Source organism: Petaurus breviceps, unplaced genomic scaffold (genome assembly GCF_028583685.1).
Source record: "Petaurus breviceps papuanus isolate PSGF00001 unplaced genomic scaffold, PetGlider_PUasm1.0 175, whole genome shotgun sequence".
Lineage (NCBI taxonomy): Eukaryota > Metazoa > Chordata > Mammalia > Diprotodontia > Petauridae > Petaurus > Petaurus breviceps.
The window spans coordinates 13,986,866-14,000,319 of NW_027185764.1; the positions used below are offsets into that span (position 1 = coordinate 13,986,866).

General features: G+C 44.4%; 2 long non-coding RNA genes across 7 annotated transcripts in view; one reads left to right on the forward strand and one right to left on the reverse strand.

The window, feature by feature from the left end:
• Positions 1 to 10,653, reverse strand: part of LOC138158675 (uncharacterized) — a 45,029-nt gene extending 34,376 nt beyond the window's left edge. The window contains exon 1 of the long non-coding RNA XR_011167705.1: positions 10,521 to 10,653. This is a non-coding gene — a long non-coding RNA (uncharacterized lncRNA). The remainder of the gene's footprint in view (positions 1 to 10,520) is intronic.
• Positions 1 to 10,974, forward strand: part of LOC138158673 (uncharacterized) — a 47,894-nt gene extending 36,920 nt beyond the window's left edge. For 2 of the 6 annotated variants that reach the window (XR_011167703.1, XR_011167700.1), the window contains 2 exons: positions 6,678 to 7,087; positions 9,977 to 10,974. This is a non-coding gene — a long non-coding RNA (uncharacterized lncRNA). Of the gene's footprint in view, positions 1 to 156; positions 376 to 4,681; positions 4,866 to 5,580; positions 5,679 to 6,024; positions 6,115 to 6,677; positions 7,088 to 9,976 lie in introns of those variants that run through there. The other 4 variants (XR_011167702.1, XR_011167701.1, XR_011167699.1 and 1 more) reach the window with 4 other exon arrangements.
• Positions 10,975 to 13,454: the final 2,480 nt, after the last annotated feature.

The following is a 13,454-nucleotide window of genomic DNA, read 5'->3' on the forward strand; positions in this document are numbered from 1 at the left end:
TGTAATGGGGGAGAGCTGGAGCTTGGTGGTGGGGTGGGTGCTGGGGGAGGGGAGCAGGAGAAGAGAGGAGAGGAAGGCAGGAGCTAATCCCCCGAGCCTGGAGAACCTCTCTAGACATAAAGCCTGGCACTGTTGAAAAAGTGGCCTGTTATAACTTGTACGGGTGCTTCACTCAAGAGCCGAGCAGCAGACACAAGGCCCATTCCAGCAGCTTTGGGCAGCAAGAAGGTTCTCTTCACATGATAAATTGTCTAAGGGAGGCCTGTTCAGTAGCTCAATGTGAGATGCAGCCTGGGCATAACAACCACTGGGGACATCTGCAAGGACAAATGCCTCTTTCTTCATCCTTGAGAAAGGACCTAGAAACCAGGCAGGGTGAGACTCTCATTCTCCCACCCTCTACCCCACCCCATCCCAGAGCCCAGCTTTGGAAAGGAAAGGAACTGGGTTACATCAAAGGCAGGGGAATGCTCCAATCTAATTAAACACAGCCCAATGGCCCATATTCCGGCAGAGTATCCAGGAAAATGTGACAGCAGAGGAGTCGATCTCATCATTTTCTCCCTCTTCCTTCCCTGCCCCCACTCCATTTGCTTTCTATAACCCAGCAGTTTCCTAGATAGGAGAATAAGATCCAACCAGCTACTCTATTCACTTCTGTTGGATATTATTATGTGATATTCGATATTATGTTATTATGTGGTCTCTGGCTATGTTTTACTAGAGTAAGCTGCAGCCCTAGAGGAGTCTCCAAATGCCAGAGCTGACGGGGCTAGTTCCCATGTCCCGAGTCCAAATCTCCCACGTCCTCCCATGCCACAGGGCTGGGGTTTCATTGGAGACAGCTCAAGCCTCAGAGGCGACCGCAGCTCAGTGCTTGTATATCACACATGCTTTTAAAAGAAATTCTTAGGGTAGGAAATGATTTTTATTGTTTGTAGGACTCTAGATCTGGAGTTAAATTGTACTGCAGAGCTGGTCTAGGCTTATTAGTTCATTTTTATACATGACAAAACTCTCTAGAGGTTAATGTGATATAGCTGAAATTCAATCCAGTTCAAATGTATAGATATAGATATAGACATAGACATAGATATAGATCTAGACATAGACAGACAGACAGACAGACAGACAGACAGACAGACAGACAGACAGACAGATAGATAGATAGATAGATAGATAGATAGATAGATAGATAGATAGATAGATAGAACAGAATGAATGCTTCCTGGAAGCAGGGATTATTTTATTATTGTCTCTGTATCCCCAGCTCTTAGCACAGAAATTGACACAAAGTTGTTAAATGATTGCTAATTGATTGAATTATATTAAACAAATATTGATTAAATGCCTAAGATGTGCCAGACGTTGTGCTTGAAGCCAAGAAACTTGAACTCAAACCCTGTGTCTGATACTTGCTGGGTCTGTGATATTAGTCTTCATTCTGCAAGTCTCTGAGCTTCTGTTTTTTCATCTATAAGATGGCACTTATAAACTTATACTAGGGCAGTTAAGTTGCTCAGAGGGGAGAGCACTGAAGATATGAGTTCAAACACTTATTAGCTGTGTGACTCTGGGCAAATCACTTAAGCCTGTGTGCCTCAGTTTCCTTATCTGTAAAATAAGCTGGAGAAGGAAATGGAAAACCTCAAAGGAGAATGGCAGAGTTAGAGGTACCTGAACAACAACAAAGGAGCTTACATTCTAATAGGAAAGACAAGTACATAAATAAATGCATACAGATTAAAGATAAAGTGAATAAATACCAATAAACACAAAGTCTTTCAGTATAAGGAAGTTTAGGAAGGAGGGCCCTAGCAAGTGGGAGGAGATCAGGAAATGCTTCAGGCAGAAAGCAATGCTTAAGCTTCCTTCTGAAGAAGACTGGGCCCTAGGAGATGGAAGGGAGCAGGGAGTGCATTCCAGCTTCTGGAGGGCCACTTGTACAAAGGCACAAAGAGGGGACATTGAAGTGTCTCGTGTAAAGAACAGAAAAAAGGAGAGTTTGGCTGGATCCCACAGAATACAGGATGGGGAGAAAAATAGATTGGGAGTCTAGTTGTGAAGGGCATTAAAAGCTAGGCAGAGGAGTTTAGATTTTATCCTAGAGGCATAGGCGAAACACAATAAATACTAAAGTGCATTAGTGTGGCAAAACACAATCCCTATGGGAGGTCTGAGGGGGGTCATTACTAAGGAAGGGGATCAGGAAAGGCTTTGAGGAGGAGATTGGCATTTAAGATGGGCTTTAAAGGATGAATAGAAACCCAAAAGGCAAAGGGAGGGGCTGGAGGATATTCTAGGCAGAGAATCCCATGCAAGGAAAGGCATGGAAATGGGAGAGGACCCTAGGTATCTGGAGAACAGAGACTAGTCGATTTGATTGGAACATCCAATGTTGACATGCAGTACTATGAGGTAAGGCTAGAAAGGCAGCTGCGGAGGTGGAGTGTTCAATTCCACTTGGTTCCCTTATAGCATAGAGTATCACTAGACCTGGATTGCTGGTCAATCATTCAGTCAACAAGCATTTATTAAGTGCTTACTGCAAGCTCTATGCTAACCACTGGGAAAAGGCAACGAAATGCAAGAACAGTGTGTCCCCTCAAAGAGCATACATTTGAGTGGAAACGCTGACACTAAATGTGGTTCTGGGAGGCAGTGGTAGAACCAGGAAGACCAGCAGCAGGGCTGATAGCACCTAGAAAAAGACAGCAGCTAACATTTCTATAGCACTTTAAGTTTGTAAAGTGTTTTAATCATCTTATCTCATTTGATCCTCACAGCAAACCTGTGAAATGCTGCTTTTATCTCCCTTTTACAGAGGTGAAACCCAGGGCTGAGAGTGGTTAGGTGACTTGTCCAGGGCAAAGGAATTCAATTCAGTAAAAATGTATTAAGAGTGGGGCGGCCAAGTAGCACAGCAAGTAAGAGCTCCAGCTCCAGTGTTGGGATGACCTGGAGATCGAATCCCGGGCTCAGACACTTAGCACCCACCCAGAAACACCTGGCCATGTAACCTTGAGCAAGTTACTTAACCCCGATTGCTTTAAAAAAAAATGTATTAAGAGCCTACTGAGTGCCAGGCACTGTGCTAATCCATGGAGATATAAAAAGAATGGGGGGAAAAGAAGCAAAAAAAAAAAAATCCCTATCTGCAAGGAGCTTACAATCTAATACTGCAGGGAGAGCATGTTATGCCATCCAGTGGGAAAAGCCCAGGATTTGGAGTCATAAGACCTGAGCTAAAATCCTTGCTCCATACCCTCTGTGACCAAGTAACTTAATGTCTTTGGGCCAATTGCTGAGGGGATTGGCCTAGATCACCCCTGAGGTCTTCTCTTGGCTCTCAATAGTCTGGCTGGGGGACATCCTAAGGGAGAGCTGGGAGGGGAGAGGAAGAGAGGATATTATTGGGGAGACCCTATTAGGAGCAGTGAATAGGGAGGACCAGGACACCCCAGGGCAGTAGGATACTGTTCTCTAGGGATGGGGATTTTGGGGAGGGACACCCCAGGCTCACTGGGGTGGGGGGAAGGGAGAAACTGCAGGTGTGGGAAGAGGGGAAAGGGCAAAGAGCTGTTCAGGACGTTACTCTCAGAGCTTCCATCTCCAGTGATGTGCCTGAAGCTGGGGGGGGGGGGCGTGGCAGCATTAATTCAGAGGGTCCACGGGGACCAGGTTGCCTTGGGAATGGTTCCATTTACATGGGGTTGCACGACTAGTGAGGAGGCTTTGCACTTAGGTTTTTCAAGTACAACACTATTCACTGGACCACCTAGTTATCTAGGGGTAGACAAGAGATCCTCTGAGGAGTGAGAACTGGCGAGCAGGATCATGGATAGAGAAGAAAGAAAAAGTGAGCATGGTGCCACAGAGAGAAAATACCCTAGATCTGGAGCTGGAGAGTCTCAATTTCAAATCTTGACGTTGCTACTCTATGAAGTTGGCCAAGCCACTCAGTCTCTGGGATGGTTTTCTTATCAATGAGGGGACTGGATTAAATGACCTTAGAGGTCTGTTCCAGCTCTAAACTTGGTGACTGCTTTAAGCCTGGTGACTTTAATCCAGCAACAGGGAGGTGTTGGGAGTAACTATAGGCAACAGAATGGGTCTAAAGGCTGAGGTCGGTCAACCAAGGTCAGAATCCAGAGAAAGGGCACAGGATTTTAGAGTTGGAAAGAGGACCTAGGCAGAAGTCCAAGGATACAGGTAAGGGCCAGCATCCAAGGTTAAACTGGACCCATGGGAACAGGCAGAGGATGGAGTCTAGACAGAGAGGCCGGAAACATTGTTTCAGGAGCTGTTTCATGGGCTATACTGAATCAATCGAATGTTGGTTAAATGCGTATTATATGCTGGGAACATTGGATACAGAAACAAAATGAAACAGTCCCTGCTCTCAAAAACCTTTCTCTCCATAGGAGGAGACAAGTATACATATCAGTCTGTACAAAATATGTACAAAGAAAATGTGAGTTGATTGTGCTGGAGGGAGGGGCAAGGGTAGAGGATCAGGAAAAAAGGTGTTATGCAGAAGGTACCATTTAATAACAATAGCTAACATTTATATAGCACTTAATATGTACTAGACACTGTGCTAAGTGCTTTATAACTATATCTCATTCAGTCCTCACAACAACTGTGGGAGGTAGGTGCTATTATTATCCTGATTTTACAGATGAGGAAACTGAGGCAAACAGTGGTCAACTTACCCAGTCACACGGGAAACATTTGAAGCTGGATTTGAACTCAGTTCTTCCTGACTCTGGATCCAGTGCTCTATCTACTTGACCACCTAGCTTCCAGTTAACAGATTAACCGAGCAGAGTTTTGAAGGAGGCTAGGAATTCTAAGGGGCTGAGGTGAGTACAGAAACAGAGGTGACAGATGGGAATATTGCATGTGAGGACAGCCAACTCTGTTTTTGCTGAACTGAGGAATTCACACAAAAGAGCTGATTATAAAGATGCTGCTCTCTGGTTCATGTGTCCAGGTAGAACAACCATTAATATCCATACACTGCTTTAAGGTTTGCAAAATCTTTCATATATTATCTCATTATATCCTCACAGATGGGAAAACTGAGGCTGAGAGATTTTTAGGTGGCTTGCCCAGGGTTCAGGTGTTCCTAAAACCAACTCCATCGACCAATGTGTCAAGTCTGACACACTCATTTGTGTCTCTCAAGCAGGAAAGTAGATGCTGTTCCCCAGAATGAGGCAGGAGTTCATGGGCACTCCCATCTAGTAAATGTAGAACAGGCAAAAGCAAAGGCCTCTGGGGGTGTCCTCCCATAAAAACAAAGATCCTGACCCCTTCCTCTCTCTCCCCAGGCCTTTGCATCCCCCTCTCATCCCTGCCTATCCTTATCCCTTTCCTGCTTCAAAACAACATTTAATTCAACAAAACATTTCCTTCCCTAATGAACCCCACCTGGTTGTGCTCACGCCCCTCCTGACCCTCACCCTCAGCATTTACAAGCCTTTGTCTTGTGTTTTTATTGTGGGGGGTGAGGTGGGAAAGGGAAGTCCTGCTTTTTCATCTTTCTTTGTTATTTCTTTGTATTGTTTTCTGCAGGCAGGTTCCCCAGCCTGAATTCCAAGAAAAGAATCAGGGAGAGAGAATAGGAATGAACCCCTGAGAAAAGAGGATGGTGGGAAGTAGACTGCAGCTAGGTAGGGGCTGTGCTTAGTGTTGCACTTGGAATCAGGAAGACCTGAATGCAGATCTTGCCTCAGACATTTATTAGCTGGGCAAGCCACTCATCCTCCCTAAGTCTCAGTTTCCTCATATGTAAAATAGGGATAATAATACTAACAACCTAGGGGACTGTTGTGGGTGTCAAATGAGATAAAATCTTAGTGCTATATAAATGCTAGTTACTATAAGTTTACCACTTTTTCAACAACAATATAACATTTATTAAGCACCTACTATGTGCTAGGACTGGAAAGACAAAGACAAAAATGAAATGATGCTTCCCCTTAAGGAGCTTACATTGTGTTAATTCAATTGTTTCAGTCATGTTCGACTCTCCATGACCTCATTTGGGGTTTTCTTGGCAAAGATACTGAAATGGTTTGCCACCTCCTTCTCCAGATCATTTGACAGGTGAGGAAACTGAGGTAAACAGGGTTAAGTGACTTGCCCAGGGTCACACAGCTAGGAAGTGTCTGGATTTGAATTCGGATCTTCCTGACTCCAGGCCTGATGTTCTATGGAGGCTACAGAACAATACAAGGGAGAAGGGAAAGGAAGAGAATAAACATTTATATAGGGCCTACTATATGCCAGGCACTGTGCTAAGGGCTTTTATTTTTTTTAAACAAATATCTCCTTTGATCCTCACTTACAGCCCTTTGAGGGAAGTGCTATTGTCACCCCATTTTATAGTTGATTAAACTGAGGCAAGTAGAGGTTAATTTGCTCGAGGCACTTAGCCAGTGTCAGGATGGGTTTGATTTCAGCTCTTCCTGAGTTCAGGCCCAGAGTTCTGTCCATCTGCTTCAATTAGTGGAGGGAGAGAAAGAGCCTTGTCACCGGGTGGAGGGTGTTTGTCCTTTGTTTTGGAAGAGAATTAATGACATCATGGGGTAATGTCTTGACTCGAAATGTGAATTGGATTTAAGTGAGGCAGAGTTGCACGAAGTCATCATTTTCACTCTCTCTTCCAGAGTCATCCAAGTTCAGTGGCAGGACAAAAGTCAAGAGAGGACTGGGGATGGCCCAGGTTGCAGGGGATGACCTTGGCATCTTCAGTGTCTGACCAAGCTCCAAGCATTCCACAGCACCTGCTTCAGTCACCTTCATGGCTGTTGGAACAGATTGTTCTCAACCATCTGATTCTGCCAGGGGGAGTCTCCACACGATCCGAGTAGACATCCCCCTAACTCACAGACATATTGAAAGGCTGCCCCTCTGGGATGTGGCCACTGTGCATGATCCAGCTTCTTACAGTTACAGGTTGGACACCAAAGGTGGATGACTGGCCTTGAAAAGGGCTTGGCAAGCCCTCACACCAATGACTCATGAAGAACGGGACATCCTAAAGCCTTGAAGGAAACTGAAAAGGACATTTGAGAAGGTAGTCCAGGGATGGGGGATGATTTTACAAATGTTCTGAGGAGGGAGATGGCATTTGGAGTTGGGGGAATGGGTAGTCTGACTGCAACTCAGAATGAATGGAGAGCAAAATGAAATAATCAGGCAAGGCAAGTGGAAGTCAGATTTGGGAGAGCTTTAACTACCCATCTAAGGAATTTGTACTTTTATCCTTCAAGGCACTAGGGAATTCACTGAGGTTTTTGAACAAGGGAAATGACTTGATCAGACCTGTATCTTAGGAAGATTATTCTTGGCATTTGTGTGCAGAGCAGACTGAAGAGGGAAAAAATTGCAAAGAGGGAGAATAATTAGAAGGCTATTATAATAGCCCAGGGTGATGAGGATCTTAACTAGAGCGGTAGCCTTGAGAGTGGAGGGAAGGGGATTGATGTGTGAAGTGACCTGATTGGATGGGGGTATAGAGGGAGGGAAACATTGAGAATACTCCAGTGACTTGGAATATAGTAATGCCTTCAAAAGAAATTGAGAAGACAGGAGGAGGGACAGGTCTAGAGAGAAAGACCATGAGTTCCATTTTGGACATGTAAATTTTGAGATATACATTTTTATGACCCTATTCTGTAGATACAAAGAAATCATCCCTGTCCTCAAGAAGGAGACAACATATAAGTCAATCATCAAACACAAGATTAGTAGGGGAATGTGAAGGAAACAACCTTTATTAAGTGCCACTAGGCACTGTATCTCATTTGATTCTCACAGTCACTCTTGGGAGGTAGGGGCTATTATGATCTCCATTTTACAGTTGAGGAAACTGAGGCAGGCAGAGGGTCAATGACTTACTCAGAGTCACACAGCTAGTATCTGAAGCTGAATTTGAACTCATGTCTTCCTAACTCTAGGTCCATTGTTCCATCCACTGAGTCATTAGAAGATTGTTTATTTTATTTTTTGCTTTTTGGAGGGGCAGTTGGGGTTAAGTGACTTGCCCAAGGTCACATGGCCAGTTTTGTGTTAAATGTCTGAGGTTGTATTTGAACTCAGGTCCTCCTGACTCCAGGGCCAGTGCTCTATCACTGCGTCACCTAGCTGCCCCCTGGAAGATAATTTTAGGAGGGGGGAGCACTAGCAGCTGCAGGGACAGGGAAAGACCTCCTGGATAAGGTGACACTTGAACTAAATTTTAAAGAAAGAAAACCAGGTGTCATAAGAATTGAGGGTCCATTCCTGACTTTCTGGAGATTCCAAAAGCGCACTCTTGAGATAGTTAGATACCTTCATTTCTGGTCCCTCCTCCCATACCCCACCTTTTCTGCTCCCTTTTCTGTAATGTTTTCCTCCATTTGAATGGAAACTCCTTTCCCCTCCCTTGTATTTGCATCCCCAGGGTTTCACTAGGTGCCCAAAGTGCTTAATGAAGCTTTGTTTGCTTTGTTTTAGGAGCGAGAACATTCCTGGGAAAGGGGATAGTTGTTGAAAGGGCATGGAGACATTATGTGTGGATGGGAAAATTGGCATCTACAGAGATAGTTTTTGAAAGTTTCTCAGTCAGCTCTTTTTGGTAATAAAGAAAAGACATGTTCCAGTCTAAATTATTGTTTCACTGATCCAATGATTCAGAAAATTACTATATACAGTATTGGACTTTATATACACAGCCCAAATGCCAGAGATAATTTGGTCCTAGGTGGCATTAACTTTTTTAGTATATGGGGTCCTTCCCAGGGCAAGGGGGTTGGGCCATGCTAGCTCTGGGTGACCATGAAGACCCCTCTTACTTGCCCATCATTTACACACCCTTACTTGGCCCCTCTACACATTTTTTTATCCCCACCTCCACTCCACTGGCAAGAAGGAGAACCAGGAGACAGACTGGGGCAGGGTTCTGAACCTATGGCATTCTTTGTCAAGCCACAGCAAGGGAGAAGCCAGCTGGTACAGAGGCCTCCAGAGACGTTACCTGGCCCTCCCTGGCCTGAAGCACCTTATTTCTGGAGCAGTCGGGTAGCTAGTGTGTGCTCGTGTGCCAGTTCCAGGGACGGCTCTAATCTCATTGTCAGGCCGGGACCTGCCAGGCACAGGAAGGTTGCCTTAGGGCACAAACAGCCCGCCACAGGAGGAGAAGGAAGGTGGGGAGGGAAGAAGGTGGGGCGGGCAGGCAGGCTGGCTGCTGAATGGAGGCAGAGACAGCAGACCCTCCTCCCTCAATGCCACCCCTACTTTTCAGCCTTGGAATTTTTATTTCCCTGAGGAATCTGGCAGAGCCTCAGACATTTCTTATACATTCCTATCATCAGAGAATCACAGAACGTTAGAGCTGGAAGGGGCCTCAAAGATCACTTTACCCAACCCCCTCATTTGAGGCTTAGAGAGGGCAGGTAACTGGGCCAGGTAATGAAGAGAGTTAATGGAAAGGCTGGGACTGAGGTCTTATTATTTCAGTCCAGAGTTATTGTTTTTTAAACCAGCTCGGAAGGTGCGGCGTAGCCAATGGAAGGCTGTGAACAAAATCTCCTCTCTTACCTCACCCCTAAGTGTGACTGGACAAGATAACAGCTAACATTTGTAACAGAGCTTTTAAGGTTTGCAAAGTGCTTGATGCATGTAATCGCATTTGATCCTCACCACAACTCATTCACATGGGTGCTGTTACCGTGTCTGGTGACCTGTGGAGGAAACCCCATGACTCCATACTTTTCCAATGGAATAGGTACACCACAACTCAACAGCAGCCTTGGTACCTTCAGAAACTGCCTCCTAGCCTGTTTGGGGTGGGGGAACATTTGCACTTCTTTCTTTGGCAAGATAGTCTAATGGTCTGTTCTCTTAGAGTAAAATATTTCCCTCAGGTCACTCACAAGGTTTTCAGGTTCATTTTATTCTTCTCCCTCGCTCCTGGTCAAACTAGGAAAGGAGCTTACAATCTCTTTGAAGAGGCAAAACAACCCAGGAGACAAGAGAAGAGAATACGGAAACCAATGAATCGATTGTGAGACATGGGAGGCACTGGAATAGGACCAGCCAACACAGAGTGTTTGCATCAAAGAAGGTGCTGTATTCTTTGAGAGAAGCAGAATTGGAGCAGCTCAAAAGAAATATGAGATCCGCAAATTTAGAGACATCTCCCTCCCAATGTTCATGTGTTGGAAATTGAGGGGATGCCCATCCATTGGGGAATGGCTGAACACGTTGCGGTATAGGAAGGTAATGGAATACTATTGTGTTATAAGAAATGATGAGCCGGTAGACTTCAGAAAAACCTGGAAAGACTTATATGAGTAAAGCGCCAGCCCTGGAGTCAGGAAGACCTGAGTTTGGTTCCGGCCTCAGACACTTAACACATCCATACAAAAAAAAAAAACACAATTAGCCGTGTAACCTTGGGCAAGTTACTTAACCCCAATTGCCCTCCAAAAGGCAAAAAAAACAAATAAACAAACAAACAGACTTACATGAACTGATGCTGAGTGAGGGGAGCAGAACCAGGAGAATATTGTACACAGTAACAGTACCATAGTGTGATGATCAGCCATGATAGACTTAGCTCTTCTCAGAAATACAACAATCCAAGACAATTCCAAAAGATTCATGAAAGAAAATGCTATCCACCTCCAGAGAAAGAATCGATGGAGTCTGAACGCAGATCAAAGCATACTATTTTAACTTTCTTTGATTTTTTTTCATGTTCCTTGCTCTTTTGTTCTGTTTCTTCTTTTACAACATGACTAATGTGGAAATATGTTTAACGTGATTGCACTTGCATAACCTATATCAGATTGCTTGTCATCTTGGAGAGGGGGAGGGGAAGGGAAAGTTTGGAACTCAAAATCTTACAAAAAGATGAATGTTGAAAGCTATCTTTACATGCAATTATAAAAAAATAAAATACTATTTACAAAAACCAAATGTTGCGGACTTTTTGTGCCTGACCCATGGTAGAGCATTCTGAGCTCCTATTGGTCTGATCAGCCACAGTAAGACACACTGTATGTACCTTGACCCCAACATAGTGATGTCATTTTGGTCCTCCTCAGCAGGAAGGACAACCACCAGTGACTCAGAGCAAGTCTGTATGGGGCAGAGAGTAAGCGTTAATGGGATTGGAAGGGAGAGAGATCTCTGTGCTAGAGTGACTGGTGAAGCTGGCCTTGACATTTGGGCTTTGTATATAAAAGACACCCCAGGACATTTGCTCCATATGGCTCTCTAGATAGGTTCTATATGGCCTAGGCAAGGGGAGGGGGACCCCATGCTGGTGGCAGTTTCCTGCCTGGATCATTAGTACGGTGACAGGAGTTCCCTTCCTCTATAGGGATGAAATCACAGATCCTTATCTCACACCAGGAGCCCTAACTGGCCTGGAGTGAGTATTGCATTCTTGCCTCCACTCAACCTGCCTACCTGCACGTCTCCCACAATCTTCTTGCCAATGCCAACTTCTCCTTTCCCCCTCCTGGTGGGACACTGACTTCCACCTTCATTCTCAGTCTTGTGTAAGAGAAGCCTCAGGCCCACCCTCCCCCTTCCATTGGTGTTAAGTGGGGTCTTCAAGCCGTTCGATCTGCAGAGTAGATGTGACTGTTCACATCACTTGGATAATGACTAGCATTATGTAATGATAAGAGGTTATTTACATGCTATCTCCATGATCCTCACAACCATATGGTGTTCTCCTTGAGAGGGGGACTTTTTTTTTTTTTGGCCTTTGGTTAGGGAGTCATCAACTTTAATTTTTTCTTCTTGTGAGATGCAGAACTCCAAGTAGGCTTTTTCATTTGCTCTGCTATTTCATCCTAAGGTTCTTCAGGCCTTGCCATCTGCCCTGCTTCTGCACTCTCTAGACCCCTGGGCACTGCCATCTGACCTGCCAATGCACCCTGCCGAGGCCCTGAGGCCCTTATTCCCCATTCAGCTGCTACACCCTTAGGACTTCCAGGCTTATGCATCCATCCTGCACCTGAACCCACCTATACATGATATCATCCCTAATTAGAGCATGAATTCCTTGAAAACTAAGTCTCACCTTTCTCACTTGTGAGGGGGAGATAAGTATCCTTGGGTTACTTGCTTTATAAGATTGTAAACCTTAAGACTTCTAAACCTGAAAAAACTATAGAAATGTGAGTTGTTATTATTGATTGTCATTTCTTTGTTTAATTAACTGATCAATTTATTTTTTCTTTTCAACATTCACTTCCACAAGATTTTGAGTTCCAAATTTCTCCCCACCTTTCCCCTCCCACCACCTCAATGTGCACTATGATTACCCTTTCCCCCACTCTGCCCTCCCTTCTATCACCACCCCCCTTCTCTTATCCCCTTCCCTTCTATTTTCCTTAGGGCAAGACAGATTTCTATATACCATTGCCTGTATATCTTATTTCTGTTTGTCATGTCTAACCATAATTAATCTGTGGTTTCTATTTGTATCCCTAGTACTTGGCACATAATAAGCATTTAATAAATACTTTTAAAAATTCATTCATTCATTTATTTATTCATAATTCACTCACTCACCAAGGAAGATCATAACTAAGTCTATAACTTAATAGACATATCCTAGGAGACTCTCTGAGGTTCACAGGTGAAGAACTTGTCCAGGGTTAGTAAGTGTCAGAGGCAGGATTCAAACTCACATCTTGCTGACTCCAAGCTCAGCATTCCATTCACTATGCCATAAAGAAATGCATGTCTCATCAAGGAAATGTTTGATTAGAAAAGGCAATGGGCTAGTCATGATGAGAATGAAGGATATAGACAGACATAGCCTGACCCAGAAAGATGTTTGGGGAAAAAAAAATAAGACCCAGAGAAAGGTCTCCAAGCACATCGGGTGAAACCTGTAAGAAGAGCTATGGTAGGGGGAGGCTAGGTGGTGCAGTGAATAGAGCACTGGCCCTGGAGTCAGGAGGACCTGAGTTCAAATCTGGCCTCAGACACTTAACACAAAAACTAGCCATGTGACCTTGGGCAAGTCACTTAACCCCAATTGCCTTCCAAAAAACAAAAAGAGAAGAGCTATGGTGGAACAAGGACAGGGATGGCATAGAACTGGGGGAGCAGGAGAGGTAGAAAGATTCAAATAGATGAAGGTAATACCATCCATGAGATCACAGATCCATTGAAGTGTTAAACATTGTTGTAATTCAATCCTTTTCAGTTGTGTCTGACTCTTCATGACCCCTTAGGGTTTTCTTGGCAAAGATATAGAAGTGGTTTGTCATTTCCTTCTCTGGTTCATTTTTACAGATGAGGAAACTGAGACAAATAGGGTGAAGTGACTTGGCCAGGGTCACACAGCTAGTAAGAGTCTGAAGCCCAATTTGAACTCAGGAAGATGAGTTTTCCCCTATTCATTGGGCCACCTAACTTCCCCATTAATTAAT